The sequence below is a fragment of the Rissa tridactyla genome, chromosome 2, assembly GCF_028500815.1.
Source record: "Rissa tridactyla isolate bRisTri1 chromosome 2, bRisTri1.patW.cur.20221130, whole genome shotgun sequence".
Taxonomy (NCBI): domain Eukaryota; kingdom Metazoa; phylum Chordata; class Aves; order Charadriiformes; family Laridae; genus Rissa; species Rissa tridactyla.
Window position 1 is genome coordinate 41,920,127 of NC_071467.1, and position 24,342 is coordinate 41,944,468.

Sequence of the window (24,342 nt, forward strand, 5' to 3'; positions counted from 1 at the left end):
TGCCACAGAACTCTCAGTTTTGGTTCCCTCCCATGCAAGCTGCTAAGCCTGTGTGTCCCCGTCTCTGCCCAGCAGCTCCCCAAGCCCTCGCTGCTCCCTCCTGCATGAGTCCAGCACTGCTCCCCAATGGTTCGGGTCCTGCATTAAGATGTTTCCCCATTGACAGCTGCTAAGTTGCATTTCAAGAGACACCTACTTGTCTCTGCCGCACAGTCAACAGTCACTAAACCAGTGTGCTTAGCTTAGGAGACCAGTCAGAGGAGTCCAAATGTCAGTCTTGATTTAACAGTCACTTCTAACCATCCTGACAATGTGCTGGGCAAGAAAGGTGTGGGGAACAGCACTGCAGGTCTCATGTTTGGAGCCAGTGGTTGTACATGAGGGTCCACATTCATCAAAGGCAAGTGGCTAAAGCTCCAACTGAGAACCACACAGAGCACCACCAGCCTTCCCCACTGCCCGTGGTGACCCCACACGAGTGCCTGGCCCATGCACCAGACCTGGGATAGGATACGGCCACGTACAGGCGTGCCAGGAAGAGTGGCCAAGAGAGGTTTCATGAGGACACAGTCACAAGAGACTCCTCAGCTCCAGCAAGTCTCTGTTGGAAGTGAACAAATTGTTAAAGGTATGCGAGTTGGCCAATATTCGGCAGACTTTCATCGAAAGCAAAAGCCTGTCCCTGGCACAAGTTACCCGCCTGTGCTAAGCTTCAAGTTCCTGCTCCTCTGCATGAAAACAGAAGGTCTCTACAATTGTTTTTTAGAAATTAAAAGCAAGGGAGGTCTTCTCTAGCCCTGTTCCTTGATAGAACAGTTTCAATCAAAATTTTCCAAAACCATATGGTCTGAGGCAGATGCCCATCACAGAGGGGAGGAGAGAGGAAAACGTATGGGGGTATGATGAATTCATCATATGACAGTGACACCAGCATCTTGCAGTGAAAACCGCCTAGCTACCACATTAATGAATTTTACACTTAATTTAGGCATATGTAAGTGAATTAAGAGACAGATTACTATTTCAGGAACAAATAACTTTTTACTATGTTATGATCACTTTTATAACTACTTGTATATCCAATGATTTCAATACAAAAATATTTAAAATAAAAAAAATCTGATGTGTCTTGCAACTGAACAGTTTTCACTCTGGATACCATTTAACCTTTGACTTAAAAATATACCAAATATTGCTTGGAAACGGCTACTGCTCAGTTACTTAATTAGATTTTGCAATGTATAGTAAACATATGGAATGAAAATGAGTTGAGCAAAACGGCTGGTGAATCAACATGTTGTATTTCTGAAGGCAATAGCGTGTATATTTCCAAGCTGTAGCCTTGAGAGGTTGAACTGAACCAATTACTCTAATGAATATTTTACTTGGCTTGATGCATTCATTAGACTTTTAGAACTAAGCTAAACCATCCCACGGTTATGTATAAATAACAACAACAAAATCTTAAGATTTTTGTATGGTATCTTTTACATTTACACAGATTAACAGATGAGGGGACAATTTTCTCTTCCACAAATTTTCCTAAATTTCAATTTTTCTTCCTCAAGAAATTTATCTAGGATTTTCTTTTTCTTGTGAAAACTACTTTTGACTTCGCAATAGTTGTTGAGCTCTTTCCTTTCCTAGCAAGTAACTGGTAGAGTTTGGGAACTCTGCAGATTGGTGGTAGACTCATCACAAGACCCATCATCTTCATCCGTGGAGAAAATAAGACATGGACCTACTGTTTCCCATATAAACTTTTCTTAAGAAGTCACAAATACCAGGCTTCAAGGTTGGCACTCAGCAATGGGAAAAAACTTATGTTAATTTTATGAAGCACAGGGACATTTCTTGGACTGATCCCAATTTCAATCTGTAAGACGGCAGTTACCTGTACATGTGTGGATATACATGTGTCACTGCCGCTGATCATGTTTTGAAATTGGTCAGCTAATCTGCAACTTTAGGACTTTTTTTTCAAATATGCTAATTATATCTCTAAATGTCCCAGACAGCAATTCCTCTGAGAATACTCCTACAGAGTATTTTTTTTTTTTATAGCATTCGTATTCACTTGTTTCCCTCAGAATCATAAAAACCAAAAAACCCCAAATGCCCACATTCCAAAGGACATTACCATCCCTCGCCTCCCCAGACCTACACATTGGTAGTACAGTCAAAGACCCAACTGACTGAAATGCAGACAGCAGTCCCTCACGGCCACCTCGGAAAAGCACTGGAGGAGCAGTTAAACTGTCAGCGAGGTGTGTTTCATCCTACCACTGATGGATGCAGTAAAGAAGGATCTGAAGTGAAGCCTGCAGGAGGTTTTCTACGCTGAGCACTTGTATGCTGCCCACACAGACAGACGTGGAAGACAACAGTATTATTCTGTTTGCATCCTTAAGAACACAGAAATCCCAAGTTAAAACAGTAAGTAATTTTAAAAACTTCACATCACCCCGAAACATGCTTCCTGCCACATATCACTCCAATACATCTCCACCTTAATGTCAACCTTCCATTTCTTCTTGAGTTCCTTCCACTTTTCCTTCAGTGCAGTGTTTTCTTCCACCTCTATGCTGTATTTCAGCAATCACCTCAAACTATACAAATATCCTTCATGCCCCCTTGTCCTTCCACCTTACTTATTTTTCCCTCCATTACCTTTCCTCACAGCTGGCAGCACAGATGCAGTATGAACTGCCCATTTCAGAAGGCAACACACCTGTCAGCACAACTGAGACCTTCGCAAGACCAAAACACATGTGCCTTCTAGCCACCACTTCATGACCTCTGGCTGACCAGGTAGGTGGCCACAAAGTTGGTGAACCGCAGCAAGGGACCACAGCCTTAAATAGCACATCCATACCATGGACCCCATATTGTGCATGCCTGACTCGTCTAAAATTAATGACCATGACCCTAGTGAGCCAAAGATTGTAAAATATAGGGCAAAAAAAGCAGCCTCTGCTTCCAAACAGCCAAATGAGAAAGACACATTAGCAGACCATAACAAACAGGTTTAAAAAGAGAGAGCAATGAAAAAAAAAAATGAAGCATGATTGATGTAAGATGCAGAAGTCCTAACACAAGGTATAATGGTAGCAAAAGTCAACTGCTCACAAAGACATGGGAGGTTAAATCTACATTGGAACAAGCCACAAGAGGGCTTCATAAGTGGAGATAATATTTTTTGTACTTGATGTGGTGGAAAATAGGGATCCCGAGAGCATCCCTTAAGCCAGAAAGCTGACAGACAAGTACAGATTTTCCTCAGTGGAAGAGCAGAAAAAAAGAGCTTGTAATATAATAAGTATACTTCCAGTACCTCCACATTATTAATCTTCATCACCACTGCTGGCACTTTCTTTTCCTTCTCTATTTAGTATCATTTTCACCATGACCACCTTACTGCAATGGGTGACACAATCTGATGCTGAGTATATCTTACTGAGATATCTATAGACTGGCCTGGGAAAACTTAAAATGCAAGTCCTCCATTAGAGGACAGGTGTAATTTTTCAAAAATGCTATGCTGCAAAGAGCGCAAAAGCTGAAGGATGAAGTGCAGCATTCCTCCCTTTGAAGGAGAAACTCCTGCAAACAGATTTGCTCATTTCTGTAATTAAGAATGTTATTTCCAATTCTGAGTAGAAAGCGAGGCTCCAAGGCTTCCTTTGATCTTGCGTGATGACAATGAAGGCCCATCAAGATTTCTAAAGCCCATTGTTGGTTTTTTTTTATTCTTCAAAGACTGTTTTCTGCTCTCTTACATCTCTCTATGCGAGAAGGCGTTTATGTTGAGCTGCAAGATGGAACTAGAAAGCAAGTCAAGGTGCGACTGTTGGAACATGAAGTGGTTCCTCGCAGACACTAATGCATACAGGCATTCGCTCCAAAATCACCCCGCTGCCAGCCAGCTCACCAGGAGCTCAGAGACTGCAAACCTTCGAGACTTCAAGTCTCCAGTCCACACCCGTAATTCAGAGTTTCAGAGCAACTCTCAGATATTATTACTTTACACAAGAGTTGAAGACGTTCAGCACAATGAATCCCAGAAGAAAACTACCTTTGAATGCAATGGCTTTGGTTATCATTTCAAGGCCAACAAGTTTGAAGACAGCCTACTAAACTTCAAATGTAAAATAAATTTAGATTTTAATCTTAGAAAGATTGTTAATTTAATGACTAGAAAGTGCTTCTATATAAAACCAGCAACTGTGACTTGCTATACCAGAACCCAGTTTCACGAAGCTCTTAAAAGAGACCAGAAGCATTTTGCTGGCACAGATGAAAAGCCTCTCCAGGAAGAGCAGTTTAATTATTTAACAGAGCAAGCCAAAAGCCCTTTTATGAAAGAGTCTCTACATAATGTTCCTGAAGAAGAGCGTACTTACATTTCAGGCAGCTTGTAGACCTAGTAGTTAGAGTTTGTGGGGCAGATAAGATCCCAGGCTCCGCTTCCAGGACTTCTTGTGGCTTTTAGCCAACCCTCTAATGCAAAATGAGCACACAAGTCACATAACTAGGGCTATGAAAAATTAGTATAAGTGGCGACAGACAAGTGCCCACACCAAGCCTAAGACTCTCTCTCCTTGTTTTCCACCCTTTTTGGACCATTTGAGCAGACACTCCCCTGTCCTCGCACAGCGTTCCAACTAAGGTGAGGGGGAGAGTGATGATCCTACTAAAACTAGCACAGGAGGTAGGGAGTGCTTTGAAGACGGGAAACATGCACCAGGGGAACTCAGTCACATCCTGGGGACAAATTACTTACTGGTCTGCCTTCTCAAACCTTTCTTGGGCAGAACAGCAGGCATTTTCTTGACTTCCCCTTACCAGGCCTGGGGGCAAAAAATGTTGCGCAATTTCTCCGCAGCGCATGCCTGCACAGCATAGTAGCCTCACACAAGTCACCACTTGTGATACTACTGCTGTTGAAACCCAGAATTTCTTCAGTTGACCATCCTCATGAAGTATTAGCTGCTCAGAAAATCAATCCCAAATTAGATGGAGCCTTTTGTCCCAGCTGCAAATCCTCAGCACTTCCAGAATAGATTCCTAAAAACACCAGCGTCAGAATCTTCAGTTTTACATTAACCGAAATGCAAGTACATAACAACCTTTGTCTCACTGGCACCACAATTTAACACTGCTGAGACACACATCATTTTAGTAGGCATTTATTATTTTAGCAAGAATTTATATCAACATAATATCAGGAATAAAGCAGGCTAATGGTTATGGGTCTGAACCTAGCCTTCACTGTGAACTGAAATACAATTTGTGCGCACAAATATGCAGCAGGTATGCCTCATCTTTTCTAATACTGTATTGTCCCATGATGGACAGTACGTGTTTGAGATCATTGGTTTCCCCCTACCTCAAGCAAGTGATGTCTCTGTGGTGAGTCTAAAAGTCCCAAACACGCCTGAGGTGGAAAAGCAAATCACTACAAAACCTTAATAGCATAACAATAATCCTTTTTTGTCCCTATAGAAATCAGGTACAAACATGAAGAAATAGGTCAAAAGGCGAACACTCAAAATTAAGTGAAGTCAGAACTGGAGCTTTCAGGGTGTCTCAAACATGTACCTCCTGCGTGCTCTACGATAACATAGTCTTTAGCGATCTGAACAAGTAAGTCTCTCCTTGCTCCCAAAACTTCTGCCTTAATCAGGGTCTAAAGAAGCAGCTGCTCCAAAGCTAATCAGCAAATAAACCAGACACTGTTATTTTCAAAGCAAATTCCAGCAGCCTGTAGTCAAAACATAAGCAGCATAACCACAGTAAAAGGGCTTCTAGAGAAGGGAAACATGAACAAGTTTCAAAGTTACCTAAGTATTTAACACTGACTTCAATGTAGGTATTATTCTATAACAGAAACACCATAACTATGAAAAACACTGTATAACTTAAAAAACATCATTATTTCTATATACAGTTGGACTGCCGCATGCAATACCACCATATTCCCCATGCTAGGATAAATATTCGTATTTGGAAGGACCCAGGGGAAGCGCACAGTACTGTGCATTGTACTGAGTTTTCACACGGATCAGTTCAGCACATAAAGCTACAGCACATGCATGGCTAACCTGCAAAATCTAACCATTTATCTCATTAAAAGTAGTTAAGCTATTCTGGGTACTTACAACTGCCCCTTCTATATAATTCTGCATCTGCTTCATTAAAACCAAATTGAAATAGCTTTGAAATATTGATGTTGAGGAGAATTTAGAAGGCTTGTTTTCTCTTTGGGTACTTGGTATGACTATAGTCTTCTCTTGCAGTAAATTAGTACACTATGGCAGGAAGCAGTAGCTTCTCCTATTGTTTTGCATCTCATCAATACAATGGGACAAAACCCAAACAATTGATCTATGAACACTTTTTACTTTTAAATTCTAATTTACAAGTTAGGCTAAAGATTTAACTATGTTTAGAAGCATCTACTCATTCAGAAGATGAGATTTAAATTGACATTTACAGATCTGAGATTACATAATGGAAAAGTCTGAAAACTACCTTTTACAGTAGTCACAATTTTTTTAGATCTCTATACACGTTTCTTCAACTCCCAATGAAAGGATTCACAGTAAAACCAGAGACTCCTTTAAATCTTCCAGTGATATTGTATACTAGAATATTTCATGTCTCCCATTCCATGACACCCCTCCAGTCCTCCTGCAGCTGAAGTCTGAGTTAATGTTCAGCAGAACTTACAGATAACTTCCTCAAGTAAATAAAAATACAAGAGAAGAAAGTACCATAGAATTGCTGAGGTTGAAAGGGACCTTTAAGATCATCAAGTCCAACCTTTAACCTACCCTGACAAAAAACACTTCTAAACCATGTCCCTAAGTGCCCCATCTACCCTTTTTTTAAACACCTCCAGGGATGGTGAATCCACCACCTCCCTGGGCAGCCTATTCCAATGTTTAATAACCCTTTCAGTGAAAAAATGTTCCTTAATATCCAATCTAAACCTCCCCTGACGTAACTTGAACCTGTTCCCTCTCATCCTATCACTTGTCACCAGGGAGAAGAGGTCAGCCCCCATCTCTCTACAACCTCCTTTCAGGTAGTTGTAGAGGGTGATAAGGTCTCCCCTCAGCCTCCTCTTCTCCAAGCTAAACAACCCCAGCTCCCTCAGTCGTTCCTCATAAGGTTTGTCCTCCAGACCCCTCACTAGCTTTGTAGCCCTTCTCTGGACACGCTCCAACACCTCAATGTCCCTCTCGTAGCGAGGGGCCCAAAACTGAACGCAGTACTCGAGGTGGGGCCTCACCAGTGCCGAGTACAGCCAAACTAATGGGGATAAGTGAGATGGACTGGAGATTTTAAAAAAAAAGCCTAAAAACTGTAGAAGCTTATGGCAGTGAAAGAGATTCAGGCCTTGCACTTGAGAAGTTCGCTATGTCAAAAAAAAAAAAAAAGCCCCAAAGAGAAAAATCAAAAGGAAAATGAAAAAAATCATACGCACAAAAGAAAGGGGCAACAAAATCCACACCGAAAAGATATTAATAGGCAGACAAGTCCAGGAAACAAAGTATGCCTTCTAGGTGGCAGCACATCTTCGCTCACCTCATCAGCTTCCAAAGCCTGCTGGAGGCAGATCTAAAAAGCTTGTAAGGAAAAAAGTAAAATTGTCATTGTTGTATATGTTATTTGCATCTCACTACTACGAATCTCAGGGGAACTTAACCGTAACTACTTTAAAAACAAAATCACCTAGGCAAGATCCTTCCCAGCAGCAACACAAGCAGCAGCTCATACTTATTAACTGTACATCTCACAGAGTGGACGTCACTGTTTTATAGATAAATAGCTTTAGTTTACATAGTCTTCAAGGCAGCCAGATGGAAAAACAGTATTGATTTCATGTCTGACCCTCTGCAATTCAACACTTCAATCTAGTGAGCTAAAAAGGCAGACACCCTGACCTGTGGTTAAATACTGCAGTCTGTGGCACAGCACTTTCTCAGTGGAGAGAGAAGGGTAGTTAAGGACTGGGGTCATGCCTTGGCAAAAGACCAACCACCAAATTGAAGGCACTGCTGAAGCTGGTCACTACTGGGGATGCCACCAGCAAGGCAGACCCCACAAGTAGCAGAGAGAAGATACATCTTCTTAAAAAAAAAAAAAGAAGATATCACCTCCAACTGAAAAGCGTTGCCTGTTGGGAGGTGGGATTAAGTGTTTTGTGTTTGAAGGTACTGTGAAAGAAGACAGAGGACTTACCCTCCACAAGTCCTGACCTTCAGAAGAAAGAGCCTGTGAAAAGCCTGCAGAGGCTGACTAGTGAGAACCCTTGGGAACACTTCCCACGTTGTTTTGGGCTTTTGTTTTTCTAAACATTAATGAAAGTCACTGTAGCTTACCACTGAGAAAATGAAGATAGAAACAAGGATAAGAACATAGAACAAAGCTAAATATAGGTATAGTTACCTGATGGCTTTAGATAACTGGTGAGTCATTTGAGTACTTGCACTAGAATTAAAGCATTTGAAAATTAAAGGCTGCTGGTATGCAATCTATAGAAGAATGGAAGACTACGTTACGTGCATATCCAGGCTACATCTCATAGATCCTTTTTCCTCCCCTCCTCCCCTCAAGATTATCTGTATTTTATGTTACAAGATGAATCCATTTTGTTCTTTACACAAAATTCTTTAAGACAAGGAGTACCATTTCTTTGAAGAGACTCAAAATATTAAGCTAACAAGATATGAAGCTATCATCATTCACGACTCTATATAAACGCTTTCCTTAACGCTGAAATTTAAGATGTTGACTGTGACTAAAATAGGTGAGTGCAGTAACTTGGCATAGTCATAAGCAATCATTCAAGAAAAATGTGATCTAATACTTGTAATTTAAAATTATCTTGCTATCTGACTTACAAAATAAAGAAAACAAAGATATTCAGGTGAGTCAACATTTTCATTACAGGCTGCCTATCACAGTGAAAACTCAAGTGAATGAGCATTGCAAAAGAACATGTTCTTGTAGAAAGAAGTTATCAAGATGTAACTGAAAGAGTCACAAAAAGTGTGGTGTATATGGATTCTTTCATTTCTCCAAACCTGTTCTTATTAGTAGAACACAGAAAGAGAAGACAAACAACAAAAAGAAAGATCTACAGAAGACAAAACCTTGCTAGAATGATCCACAGGTAACAGAAAACTTCATTTAGAATTGATGCAACCATATCCAGTTTGAATATCAGAATGATTACATTCTAATGCCAAGCAATTCTGCATAGTGATAATTTAAATCACACTGAAATGACTAAGTTTTGGCTGAGGTCACATATCTTAGTCTTGCTTTGCTCAAGCAGTCCACCTCAGAGTGCTTCTGATCAAATACTGTTTATATGTCACATGAGGAAATACTTATATGAAAGTTTACAGCACCTAAACTAACTATAAATTACAAACTTCAGCTGCAACAGGCAGCAGCAATAAGGGAGAAAAAGTTACTACTTTTTTTTTTGTAAACAATGTTAAACAGATCTATGTATAAACATGTCTCTTTCTGAAAAATACCTTATAGATCAGAAAACTATTTCTAAGATGTTGGCACATACAAATCAGGAAAGGCCGATTTAGGTTCCAGACTGTGCATTTATCTAGCATAAGTATTTATGCTTAGTAAGTCTATTAAGAACCCTATTATTAAGAAGCTCTTCTCATGCCATGGTGCCAAAGTAGGAAGACTTAGAGACAATGGTGGAAAAAATAAAACCAGATATGAGGGAGTTCACAGCAAAATCATTTTCTATTCTTCATACTCTTCGGACTTCATTAAATCAGAGCCTAGTACTAGTTCTTTGGGAAAAAACTAAATAGGGATTCTTCTCATTCAACACACACTCTAAGAAACTCTTAGAAACAGGCCTGAGTGGAAACATTTAATTTTATCACATAGCAGGTAATTCTGGATGACCTACCACGATAACCACCATGACATCAGCTACCCCATGGAAAGATAAGGGCTGTCTTGAAAAGTTACTCTTGGTGGAATGATGCAACTACTGGTAAGCTGAGAGGCAGCACTAGAACTGGCAACCACAATGGTAAAATTTCAGGAGGACTAAGTCCTCCACTGGAAGCCCACCTAAGGTTCACCACTTCACACGTGAAATGAGCTTCTGCCCTCCACAAAGAGCTCTTTCCAGTGCAGAAAACATGCAGCTTCTGCCTAACGAACAGCTCAATTGTAGAATGGTTTAGGCTGGAAGGGACCTTAAAGATCATCCAGTTCCAACCCCTTCCCGTGGGCAGGGACACCTTCCACTAGACCAGGTTGCTCAAAGCCCCATCCAGCCTGGCCTTAAAAACTTCCAGGGCTGGAGCATCCACAGCTTCTCTGGGCAAACTGTTCCAATGCCTCACCACTCTCAGAGTGAAAAAATTCTTCCTGATATCTAATCAAAATCCATCCTCTTCTAGTTTGAAGCCATTACCCCTCATCCTATCACTTGTAAAAAGCCCGTCTCCAGCTTTCCTGTAGGTCCCCTTCAGATACTAGAAAGCTGCTATAAGGTCTCCCCAGAGCCTTCTCTTCTCCACGCTGAACAACCCCAACCCCAGCCTGTCTTCACATCGCTACTGGTGAGCACTAACCAGGGTTAAGTGAAAAATCTACAGTAGGCATTTAATGCTTGAGATTAGCAGTCAATTGATTAATGTGACCTACTGGCCCCATTTCGCACACCAAGTCCCTTATGCAACTATATCTGGTAGATGCAACAGGAGGGTTATGCCACCTAATCACCTAATGCCTTAATTCTGTAAACTTTCCCCACTCAGGGCCCAAAAAACCTTTCTGTTTAACAAAAATCAGATTTACCACAGGAGTTAAATTCCTTTATGAGAAGATCCAATGTGATCAGAGCAGAAAACAAAACAAAACAATCTCTGTCCTATATTACATGCTTTTGGAATATCTTTCTTCATAAATTTATGTTAGTCTTTCTTTTAAAAATTTTACAAAGTCCAGAATTTCTTTGTTTGTGAGGTTTATGGCTCTTTCAGGGAAGTATATAAAATCACATACTTAGTATTTTGACACTGTATTTCGGTAATTAACGTAGCTGAAGATTTCATCATCTCTGAAAACGTACCCACTACAGAAACTGCAGGAACACCTAATTTGATTAATTACTAGAGGGTGGGGGTGGAAGATCTCCACATTTCCTAGGAGAATAAACTTTACAGTTGTCACAGCTGAAAGAAAAGCTTCCAAAAGAACAAAGCTTGTAACTCATCCTGAGTCATTTCTGCATATCAACAATGACTAGTAGCCGGGATCTTGTCAAACTGTTGGTTGTTGTTTTGTTGGTTTTTTGTGTTATGTTTTTTTTTTTTAAAAAAGAGTTTAACTATTGAAAAAAAAAACTATCAGGAGAAAAAGTAGAGGCAATCCAGACACCTCTGCCCCTTAAGTCATCTCCTCTAGAGAAACCAACTGCAGAAATTCAGGTCAACATGTGGCAAAAGTCACAAAACTTTATATATCTGCGTGGCTTCCAGCAGTGAGTGCCCAGAGCCAGACAGGACACAAGGGACAGTTCCAGACAGGGACCACAAACGTCACAACAAGTACTTCACTGGATGCTTTACCCCAGAGTGAATGCAGCTCTCTTCTCCAGCTGGCAGCCATACAAAACATTGACTTTGATCCCTGGACACTCACATATGTGCTCAGAGATTGTCCCTCCTGTCACCATTTTCTTCACCACCTCAGTTTGTAGAAAACTAGTGAAGGGTGGGACCTGACTGCTTTTTTATACCAATGAATGCTCGTCTCCTTCATCTCACTAGGTCAGAACTTCAACGTGACATGATGGAAAAGGTTAAGATCGCAAGGTGATCCTCCTAGCATTGTGGGGCACCTTAAGGTTTGAAAGCCACATACAGTGCAGGCAAAACAGCGCTGGAAAAGACAATTTATTTCTCTTTCTGCAGTTGATGACCTTCACGTGACTACTCCTCCGAGAAAATACAAAGCACTGAATACAGGAACTCCAGCAAGGACCTAACTAAAGCCTAGTAATATCTGGAGAAGCAAGAAATGGTGAACTGATGTTTACAAAAGTTTGTGTAACTGAACAGGAGTCTGAGACTTAAAATGGGGAAAGCTTCCCGGGGCATGACTTCATGGCAAAGAGACTTTCTTGTAGTTTTAGGAGTGCAATTGTTTATAGCTATACATAGAGATAACGATTGTTTTCATACTATTCACTGACCTCTCTCAGTATCACAGAAAGTGTTGTGGTCCTCTTTTTCCCCATCATCAACTTCAGATATAGTTGACCAATATCACAATAATATGTCTGGGTCTGAAATCTTATGAGAAGTACAAAATGAGCAAACACCAAACAAAAACCAGAAGATTGCTTTAGCGGTGAAAGAAGGATTCATCTTACAATATCTTGCCCCTTTTCCTCTCTGCTTCTTGCAACTTTCCATTTCTTCATGCGCTGGCCTACCCATTGTCAGGAAGGACCATCGATCTGGGCTCATTCTTCACCTTTCAGAAACACCCTGCCAGACTCCATTGTCTCACCACTTCTCTCTCAAGCCCTCCACAGACCTCTGTCCCTCTCCTTTTCTGGTCGTTCTACAACACTAACCACACTGCAGCGCTGCAGCTCAGAGCGCCTCATCCCCCTCAACTGCTTTATTTTGACACGCTGTCAGTGCCTGGCCCTCTCTCTCTGGTGTTGCCTCTCCACCGGAGTCTCTGCAATGCTCTCTCTCGTGAGCAATCTTTGGTGTCCCTCCTTCCTTCCCATGACACCACTCACACTTACAGGAATCCACTCCCTCCTCTCCAGCCCCATGGCTGTTCCTTCTTCCCCATGTCCTGAAGCGGTGACTGTCCCACTTGCCCCAGTCCTCTCACCAACTCAAATTCCTTCACTGAGCAGCTTCCAAACACTTCAGTCTTGCCACTAGTCACTATCTACCACCACTTTGCCTCTTCCAGGGCAAGATTTTTCCTCTCCTGGCTGCCTCCTGTCAACATCTCCTTCCACACGATGCACAACTGCTTTGTTTCTGCCTGAGGGCCACTGAATAGGGATGTTGGATAGGTTTGTGTTAGCTGTATTAATGTGTGCCTAAGGAACAGTAAGCCCTTTATTCGCACCTCAGGTGTAAGGTTTTAGAACAATTTTGATGGCAAGAATAGTGAGGGTCACATCAAAAACTGGGAAGTAGTATGCACTGCAGCATACTTTTGCCAAAAGTCTATTGGGCTAGACTAGTCCAGCACCTTTGCTTAGCACTAATTTTTCTAGATAATGGTAGTGCATATATTTAATCTCTAGACTCTGCTAAGAGTAAGAATCAGAGTGTCAGAAACGGAAGGAATAACAACAGCATAAAATGCAAGTTTAGTGATCAAAAACTGCTAAAAATGCCAATAATCAGCTGGAAACAAGAAAAGAATAAAGACCATGTGCATGTCAGTCTCGACTATGAGCTGCTCTTATGAAGCCATCTGTCATGGGAGTCCTGGGCCAAGGCTATCCCAGGAAGAGAAAAATATATTATGAATGATGACCTTTCAGTAAGCTGGAGATGCACAACCTTTCCCTCTGAGAAACAGAGTTAGAAGAACAGCAGGACATTTAAACCAGCTGAAGAAAGAAAACCACTAGAAATTTTAAGCCACATTTTCAACTACTCCAATACCTTCAGCAGAGATACTTCAGCAGACAATCAAGATCAGAGCTTGCACCTTTCAGAGGTGCACCCTCAGTGAAAATCACATTGTTAAGAAAATGCAGTTTATTCACCAACGTTTCTCCTTTGAATTAGCAGGGACACAACTGTTCAAAATACGGAGTGGTGGAAACAACTGTTCATTTTGAGGAACAAGATTTCCCCAGCTCATAGAAAACAGACACCAAGCCTATCACATGTAACACGTAACATAGTGTGTGTTACCTACAGCATAATCAGGAGGAGCATACACCAATGAATTCATGCATCAGTACTCTTTTGCATAGAAGTACAGTCATTTTTACATCATGTAGCAGAGCTGCAGCACAGTGCAAGAAAAGTTGGTGCCAGTAGAGGGAGGCAGTTGCTCTCCAGGACATGCATCTCCACATTCCCCAATGCACAGTAGGAAGCCAACGAGTTTGTTTTTGTGGAAGTGAACTCACCCCTCAGCCATTGTGTAAATGTGGCTTTAAATCAAGCTGTAATTAGATTTTGCTGTATTTAACAAAACCTCTCTTGTTGCTCCTCTTTTCCAGCTCTAGACAGGAAATAAATGTATTCGTGAAAGAAAAAAAAGGAAAAAAGTTTATGCCTCTTCCCGGAGCACGTCCTGGCACACATGCAAAAGTAAGTACAAAACACAAAACAATAAGTTTACAGGACACTCGATCTTCACATACACAGGAACACAAAGATCTCTCAGCTGGCCCACTGTTAAATGTCACCTCACTTTTATCAATGTTCTGCTTCACATTAACCTTGTTAAAAGATACTAACAGTCCAACACTTGGAGTCTAGCTTTTCTTCATAAATTTAATTTACTTGGCAGAAAACACAAGTGGAAATCTTCCGCTAAAGACTCAGGCAAACTAAGACTGCCACGTATTCATTTTAGGATGGATCTTTTTTTCCCCTCCTCTTATTTTAACTATTATGGTCATAGCATTCCCATTTTTAACCAGATATCTCTATCCCCCTCCTTGCAGTCTTTATACAGACTCAAACCCTAAAATAAAACTGTGTGTTTTCTTCAAATCCAATTTACTGTAACACATGTTCCCCAGGGCGGTTTTATTTTGTTGAAGTTCTATATGGACTAAATTGCGTATTTCCACCGCACTTTACATTGTCATATGAGGAACCGCATAGCAAATGAAGTTGAGTCAACTCAGAATATTAAACAGTTTCGATTGACTCCAAAGCTCACAAAGAATTTTGTGGTGGTGGCCACAACACTGGATACAATGGTAAACTGGTGCAAGGAAATGAAGAGGACATGCCCAAGGCCACACAGCAAGTTAGCTGCTGATCTAAGAACAAAAAGTTTCTGCTTGTAATCTAGGCCTTCTTCCCAGTGAGTCAAAACCTGCTGATAACTATCTGGTCTTAAAAAAGTTTCAGATTCTTTAGAAGAAAGAAAAAGAGACCAAGCACTAATTACTAACTTAAATGCATGCAACCATTGCTTAGGATTCATTAAGTTATTTGCATAAGTTACTCATTTTAGGAGTCTGAAAAGTGTGTCTTTTCAAAACAAATTAATTTCAAGAACATACGCTCTAACACCCTAAGTCTCCACAAATCTTCTATTATGCTGCAAATTTTAAGAAACCTAAGGCTGGTTGAGTCGACTCAACAGATAACCTCGTTCTGAAGTCAGTTTGCAGTTTAATCTCTGAATGGAAAAGATCAAGGTAAACCCAAATATTGGGAGTAGATTGTCATCCTACACCTGTAGGAGAATTCTTACATTTGTTTTTTTGAAACAGCCAATACTAGCTCTTCCTGAGGGCAAGATAACGAAGTTTGGTTCAATACCGATCCATAAGGACAATTCAAAAATTCTTATTATGTGCACAGAGTTTCTGCTTCTGAAACTGTAAATTACCTGAGTAAAAGCTCACAAGTATTCAGCATCTGTATCTCTACTGATACAAAAAAAAGTTTAAAGTTAAACACCCTGCATAAAAAAAACCCCAAAAAACTAAGTTTGCCACAACCAAAGAGACTATAGGTAGAGTTCCTTTCGCTCACCTTCTTTGACCCATAGAAATCAAGAGCTTTTTTTTTCTGGAAGTCTGGAAATTGGCACAGTATAGTGCCATGATCCACAACTGTGTGAAATATTATTAATATTAATGTTTAACCTTAATATTAATGTTTAACCAAGCCAACAACTCAGGAAAAAAAAACTGGGGGAGAAATGCCCTAATGCATGTAGCCAATGGTATGGTACCATAAATAGAAAAGGGAAGTTGCTCCACTAACTTATAAAGTGGAAGCATACAATAGGATTAGCCTTATCATACTTAAATTTCTTACCAGCAAGACCGCATCCTCCTGACAGCATTCTGCTTCCAGCAGGATTCAAACTCCAAGTAAGAGTCATTCTTAAAATAAAGTAGCAATAGCTATGTTTGGCAGAGCTGGAACCATGAGCACAACACAAACAGCCAAAACAGTTTATTCGGGTTTGAGTCAAAAGAAAAAAAATACATTTCAGGCTAGATAAAAATAAGACACAACGTACTCAAAGAAGCTTCAAGACTACCATTTTTAGGTCTGTACTTTTCCCTGCTTTTCAATTCATATGTAGGAAGGTCAGCTTAAAGTGGCTTCCATTGTGGCATTTCAATTCAGATTACTCTCTACATAATAATTAGTGTCTTTCTTCTCATCACTTACATACTGTTTTGCTAGTCTGAGAATGTTGTTTGTATTTATTTCTGAGCAGCTTTTTTTAATCTCTTCAAAGTACCAGCATCCTAAGCATAGCTATCTCATGCTCCATGAACTTTAGTGCAAATGCTATAAGCGTTTCCTTTCTTCTCAATAACTTCATTACAGTGTTTATACAGGAATACAGTGCTTGTACTGTAACCGTGCAAAGCAAATATGCTGTAGTAAATGTAAGTTTTATTCAAAGTGTAGCTTTAAAAGTGTTTATGGCATACTCCAGCCTGGAATGCTAGTGTAGGGAAAAAATCAAAATGAAAACTAGATGACAGACCTTTCACACTAACAAGAATTTTGCAACAGTCAAACTGAAAAACAATGGGCTAACATATTGTCAAAATAAATCAGTCTGTCTGTTGAAGTTAGCTGCATTTCCGTTCCAGATAGTCTGAATAGAAATGGTTGAATATTGGAAAAATCTTACAAAAAAAACAGGGGTGAGGTGGCGGTGGGTGGAATATGCCTCTTTCTTCTTCTAAAGATTTGTGTGTTGTTCCTTGTAACACCCTCCCTTGAAAGCATATTGCGGGGCAGTACCTCTGGTAATTCAATATTCTGCAACACAAGACAAAATTTGCAAAATAGCAGCCAGGGAGCAGTGTACAAACTGTACAGACAGTACAAACATTAGAAGATGCAGGTTTGTCACTGTGACTATGTGATGCCAATGCTGAGGCATTTCGTCCGTCTTCAGGAAGCATTTCAGAAAATAAATTTAAACTGTTCAAAATTTCTTGGCTGTATCTAACGTACAAAATCTCTATTATGTCTACATTAGCAGCTACTGGATAGAAGCCGTCCTTATGTTTATAGGTAACATATAATCACACTGTCATTGTATGCTCTCCTACACTACTATTAAAAAAAAGATTTTTTTTAGCAGAATATACATTCAATACATCTTAAAAATTCAGTATTTATATATGAATAAAACTAATCGGTAGTTTGAAAAATTCCAAAATTGTTTTAAAGAATGTTTGAAATTGTACTGAAATTCAGACCTGTAAATCTGATGTTTTCCTCCAGGTAAGCAAAATTGTTAATAATTGTAATTTGGACACATACTTCTCTATCGATTATCATATAGTAGCCTTTTCAAAGAAAATAACGCGGCTATCAGCAACACTGGTCTTCATCTTAATTGTATTCATTATCACCTTCTCCATTCTCTCAAGAAAAAAAAACAATCCAAAAAACCTCCAACCCCAGACTCTCATAAAACTCAAATCCCCATTGTCCTCTTTGCTAACTCCCTGCATCCCGAGCTGCACCTGCAAAAAGGGCGTCAATTCCTCTGTAACATCTTCTCAAGCTATTTATTCACCAGGAAAATGGTCAGAGGATAACAAAACTGGGATGAAACTTAAGAAATGGAAGTATAAATTCTCTTTTTAAAAAAAGATGAAATGTACTTCTGGCAAGCTAGTGGGCAAGTACCAAGTCATGATTTTCCTTCTGGTAGAATTTAGCACACAGGCCACCAGCGAGGGACTTCCCAAGTAAATACAGCACTTGGGGAGAAAAGCAGCATCAGGGACCCCATCCTAAGGGCTATTTTAGAAAAGAATTTCTGCCAGAAGTAAAGCACTTAAGCAAGACTGAAATCACATTAAGGAAGAAAATAAGGAGAGAAACACCAACAGTCTCTTATAGAAGCAAGTTTAAATAAAGTCAAAGCTATTAGTGGGGGCAGACGGGAATAGAAAAGGAAACAAAGGCATAAAAGTTACTGTACTACAAAAATCTGCACTGCTGGTTTCACTTCTTCAGAAAAAATATAGTTCTGTTTTAAGAACCTTTTTTTTTTTCTTTGACTGAGACAAAAAAAACACTTGCATTTTACCTCCTCTAGCAGGAAAAACTGGGAGAACATTTATTGTTTAGAGCTTCTTCTGTACAAAGTGGAAAATTGTTATGCTCGCCCTTAACACTCCCATTGAACAAGGCCTTTTTTTGGGTTTGCCTTTTTTGTTTGTTTGTTTTTGAAAAAAAGAAAAAAAAAAGACTCCAGTCAAAGGCACACATGGCATGTACACAGAGCTGCTTTTGCTTATATCACTACCACTAGAGCTAAGTGCTTTAATTCAGGAAATGCAGAAAATAACTAAATAATTTGAGGGAAAAAAAAATATCATAAGCAGACTGAACTTGCTATTTTGAAATTCCAATCTAGTATTAATGGCAATAAAGCAGAGAAAAGACATGAATAAAATCCAGCACCACAGTATCTCAGAGATACAGCGATGCCTGAACAAATCAAAATCATCAGTTTTGGTTTGCGGTACAGAAGTTTACATTTGAAGGCAGCTGGATCGCAGTCAACTCTCCAGCTCCCACAGCAGCACCTTCAAGCTGTATTGATTTCTACGGAAGAAGGGCACCGTAAATCTGCCCGAGCAGCATTGCGTCATTCTTTTGGTTGGCTTGAAGAAGTAAATTAAATGTTTTCCATTAGGATGGTAAAGAAGCTATACAATTTTGTTTTTATTTCAAATACAGTCTCAAGTTACGGAACACTTTAGCTAACTCTGCGGCAAGGACTACATGTTTCATGTTTGTAAAGCCAGCAATTCAAGCTTATGCGAAACCAGATGTGTACGCTGCACAGTTCCCAGGGCTGTGGAGGGTTGTCGGGGTTGGTTTTTTTTTTTGTTGTTGTTGTTTTTTTAATGTGTTGCTGTAGATTAAAAAAAAAAAAAAAGACCCTGCTTTGCAGTTAAATCATAGAATACACTGAAGCAAAACCAACACGCTCTTGAGGGGAAGAGAGGAGAGGGGGAGAGCAAAGGGGGTGGGAGCAGAAGAAAACTTTAAGGGGATAAAAGCCACACACACAGAGCAGCGTAAAAGCAATGCTGTAGGACAATAAAGAGCAGCACAGTTCTGAGAAGCAATAAGCATAACGTTACTTGAGGTAACAAGAACTCCTTGATCAATTATTCATATAATTTACAACAACGGTCACAGCTGCATCAATGAAAAAAAATCTAGGGCAAATATAAAATCTTCACAGCTATGAAGTGCCCTTGATTTTCACCAGAACATTTGGCTGTCTGACATCATGTGTTTCTGGTTAGCAACACACCCCTCCAACAAAGGGAAACAAGAGACAGAAAGGCACAGAACAAACTGTCTTGCTGGAAGGAGTGACAGCGTTCAAGGCTGCGTTTCAATCCGGGACACCGTGTATCACCAAAAGCTGACAGTACATTACACTTCCGAACGTGAATGCTCACCACCACCCCACTTAGGTACATGCATACACCCCAGCAGATTATGCAAATACCTTCTATGACATGTTTACTCACTCGATGCGTAAAATTGCACTTTTTAATAACACTCGGAAGACATACTCTATTTTTTTAGTGCATAGTTAGCTCAACATTTACTGTTTCATGTACTCCTAAGGTAAATTTAACAAAGGGAAACAGTAAGGAGATAAATATTTCTGGATTGGGTTTTTTCCTCCAGTTTGAAATCACTGTATAATCATCATCAGGTTTTCTGCTCTGCCAAGGTGGCAATGCAGTATCCTCAGTTGTTCAAGACTACCTTGCTAGTGGACTGGAGAAACACAGTTGAAACCAAATTCAAAGAAGTGAGAAGCAGAGAAAAAGGGATGAATGGCCCTAACCGTGCGTAGTGGTCCTACTTCCAGGCACGCACAAACAAACCATAAGGGAAGATTATGGGGTGAAACGCCGACCATGCTAATGGGAAGAGTCATGTCAATTTCAATTTTACTCTACTGATGTTAGGACAATGAACTTTGGCCTAGTTCGGAGCCCTAACTGCAGTCTAAATTAGGAAGATCAATAAAGGATTAACAAGAAAAATTCTCTAACAGAATCAAGGAATATTTATCTAAGGGACCTTCCAACAATGCAGTTAACACCTTGCAGCAGCTATTTTAAAAAATGCGGAAGTTGGCAGACCTTTAGAAAGGCCTACATTTAATCTTGAAGAAATCTCTGGAAAACGTTTCCACTACTACTCGCTTTTTTCAGCCAACTCTCTACACAAATTTCAATTAATCTTGTCAGTAAGAATGAAAGATTCTGCCTATATCATCACTACATTTAAAATCCTGGCTATCTAACAAAACCATAGTATAATCAAATCTCCCAAAGTGCCTCGATCTGTAGTTCTGATCGGTTCAACAAAGTTCTTTGGGTCACATTTCTTTTTCATCCATCAGCATTTGTCCTTTACAAGCAAGAATGAGTTCTGGATGACCATACTAAGAAATAATTATAGGCTGGGAAACAGAAATTCATCATATGCAAACCTCATTCTCCTCCTGTCGCTGAAGACATCCAAGAGCGTTTCCATATTTTTGTGGCCACTTGAAGCGAGCTCTGAATGTGGCAATTAAAGTGGGATACGCTTCTAAAAACAGAGCATGCCGTAGAGCTCTGAAACAGCCTGTTCCCTTGTCAACAAAGGACTGCAGCTATATCTTTCTACTAATATTATAAGGAATTACTGCTGGCTCTAGCCTACAATGCACTATGTTGTTTTTCCCCCCCTCTCCCCCAGCAGCTGCTATGACAACATTTGTACCTGGTAGCAAGCAGCAATACACACAAAAGAAGGAGAAAGCTCAGAGATGCATTTGTGCGTTTATTTACTAAGACAAGAAATCCTTATTTTGGAAATTGTATCAGCCACTTCAATTCACTTGAAAATTAATCTATTTACCTTGATTTAAGATTTCTGAGCTCCTGCTAAGGCTGCCTGGTGTGTTTGGAGGTCTTCACCTTCAGCAGAGGTCTCCAGACAGAGGCAGGTCTCTTCACCCTGGAACTCCCAGTGGCTCCTTCCAGCAGTGCCTGAAGACATAGCAACAGGGAAGGCATTTAGCTTCATCATTATGTGTCAAAGCCACAGTTTTAGGACTGGCCAGAAGCGTCCTTTTACATTGAATCTTTTCACTTAAACAACCTCCATTTCAGAAATCAGGAATGTATGTCATCTTTTGGACACTGAAAGGCTGCAAAGAGGTGGTTAGCCATACCGAACACAAGCACTCAGTCAGATGTAGAAGTTCTCAAGCGCTTATATTGCTAGTCCTAACAGCATAATCTCCAAGCTCTGGTACCTGACCTACAGGTATCAGTTCTCAGTTTTCCTCATGTCATTATTTTCCCCATACTGAAACTGCTCAGAGACACGCTTTGGGAATGCTTCAGAAGAAAGAGCACATGCAGTGAGACATCATCTTCTCAGGTGAGTCACAGAGTGCTGGGCCACTGCAGGCAAGAAACCCATCCTGCAAACCTCCTTACCTCCCTGTGATGACCTCCACCCACCTGACAACGCAGCCCTTGTGAAATACGCACTCCAGAAGACTGTCTTTTGCTCAGAAAAATTCAAACTAAAAAATCCTTAAACTCCACCATCAGAAAGGCAGGAGAACAACAAGACTGCCTTCCTGAAACAAATGCAATTCACCGCTGCTTCTTACATGTAAAACAGCCATACAGAATTTAGTAGGTTACAAGATGTGACCTAAATCCCTGTTTAGGTTTATGTTCTTTTTCTCAACGCGCCACCTGAGGTAAGATCAGCTCTAATCATAATACCATAAAAAAAAAAAAAAGTACTCTGGTACCTGAGATTTCTGGGGTTTGGTTTTATTTGGTATGTGCTCAAGCACCCTTAACTTGCACAAGCAGATGGCACAGCAGCTTCTTTTAAGCAAACATTTCTGAGCAGTTTCAAATTATTTTAATTTTCTAATCAGTTATTCATTCTAGAATCAGGACTGCAATCAGGTTACAGACCATGTGATGAAACATGGGGTTCCTTTAACAAAAATCTCAAAAATATTTGCAGAACCCATTTAAGCACCATTTCAATAAGACAGTTGTCTCACACAGTTAACACACCAAACGAGCTGCAATATTTTTTCAGATATCAATTACTTTGGGTTTCCCCACTCCCAATCTTTAGGGAACCTGCCTGACTTTGGGTCTTGACAGTAGTACAACAGAAGTGAGCAACAATGGAGGGATTTCTGAGACAAATGGACACCTTCATGTTATTTTTTCTAATTTAGAAGCATTTACAAGAGGAAGATGAAGGCATAAGCATATTCAGAGTGACGTAGCATTACAGCTACTCAATTATTATGGGACTGCTGTAGTATTGTTATTCTGGTATTTGGTAAAAGAAGGAAAAAAAAAATAAACAGCATTTTAAAAACTGGGGGGGGAAGAGATGTTTTCCAACTTTGCCTTGTTTAGTACAACAATGCCCAACAACAGATTACCAACCAAAACCACATTATTACAAATTATTCTGATATTCCAAATGACTGTAATTTAAGCAGTAATTCTGAACTGACAGTCACTGCAGTCTCATTACTAAAGCAACTTTGCAAGCAAAAGGATGGCAGCAACTCACAGTTTACTATCCCTGTAAGTTCATATTCAACAAGTCAAAGGGAAAAAAGGGAACGTGGTCACTAATTGCAGCTAGTAAATCTGTTCCAGACATGTTTCTTGGCCAACAGCTTGAGCAAGTTCAAGTATAAGCACTTTTATCTCCAAATTCAGTGACAATCTTTACAGCTATCAACTGGTCAGGACAGAAGACAACTCCAGAATCCCTAGAAGGCTGCTAAATGTACTGCTTAAAAAGAAAAACTTGTGACAAAATACTGCAGAAAAAAAAAGTTTTTATCTTTTTGTGCAGGAAAATATTCAGCTTCACAAATTCCTCCCCTTCTGCCCTATTGAAATTGGAGTCCCTTGCTTTCTGCTTCTCCACTAAGTTGCTGTTTTAGAGTCTGCAAAGAATACAGGTTGTAGCTCCTAAATTTACATCTGGTGCTGGTAATGTTACGAGTCTCCTACAGGAAATACATATCACTGAGTTGAATATATTCATGTTTAAGGAAGAAAATATGGTATGAGTGTATGCATGTACATAATTAAATATACATATATTAAAGCAGCTGCACAGTTACCAGACAGCTTCTCTGAGGCACTCAGAAATGCACTTTAAAAAATATTTTTATGAAACAGTTTTGTATTTATAGACTACATCCTGAGTTTCAGCCTTTATCCAACAAGCTGGAGCCTTTTATGACCCACGTCGTTTCCTGCTTCGCTGTCCAGTATCAACAAGTCTTTGGGCTTTCTTTCTAAAAAGAGTTTTCATCCTCACTTGCTATGTTCTTCCTCTCTTTCATTCTCTTGCTAAGTGTGAAATCAAAGTTTTAGTACTTACAAAAATACACATCTCAAGGAAGAGAAGCCAAACCTAATTCGGAAGGATCTGTGAATGAATGAATGGGCTTCTTATTCTAACAATCCCAAAGGCACCTATTTAAACCTTCAAACCTTACTCGAGTCTACCCTGAGGTTTCCATAATCCAAACTAAAGTCTTTAAAAACGTAGGATTTCTTGACAAAGAAATAAGCTGATATGGAAACTCAACAGCAGACGATTAAGCATTTGATAACTTGATGCTTTGATAAGGCGTTACCTTAATTGCTGTCACTAGGGAGAAACTGAACTCAGGAAACTGAAACTAAGCAGCTGGAAGAATCTAGCTACTCAAATAAATAAGATATACTTTCTGTGCCAAAAGAGATACGAATACTTTCTGCAGCCAAACAGAGCACAGATCCTGAGAGAGAATAAAGTTATTTAACAAAGCAGAAGAGGCATAGGAGATCTCAGCCATACACATGACTAGAAACAAGGAAATATTTACCTAAGGATATTATGACAAAAAAAAAATAAAAATTAAAAATCAGGCTGTTTAATGCAGACCCTAAATTTTCACAGGCAGGAGGTGCCGAGAGTCACTACTCTCACATCTCTATAGCTTTCAGGTAAAAAGCTC

At 39.9% G+C, this 24,342-nt stretch overlaps 1 protein-coding gene across 14 annotated transcripts in view; it reads right to left on the reverse strand.

Annotated features, from left to right (window-relative positions):
* Positions 1-24,342, reverse strand: part of FAM110B (family with sequence similarity 110 member B) — a 114,692-nt gene that overhangs the window by 61,201 nt on the left and 29,149 nt on the right. For 13 of the 14 annotated variants that reach the window (XM_054190781.1, XM_054190794.1, XM_054190783.1 and 10 more), the window contains one exon: positions 21,186-21,316. The exons of the other annotated variant lie outside the window; for it this stretch is intronic. The gene's annotated coding sequence lies outside the window, so the exon portion shown is untranslated. The remainder of the gene's footprint in view (positions 1-21,185; positions 21,317-24,342) is intronic. 14 annotated transcript variants of the gene reach the window in all.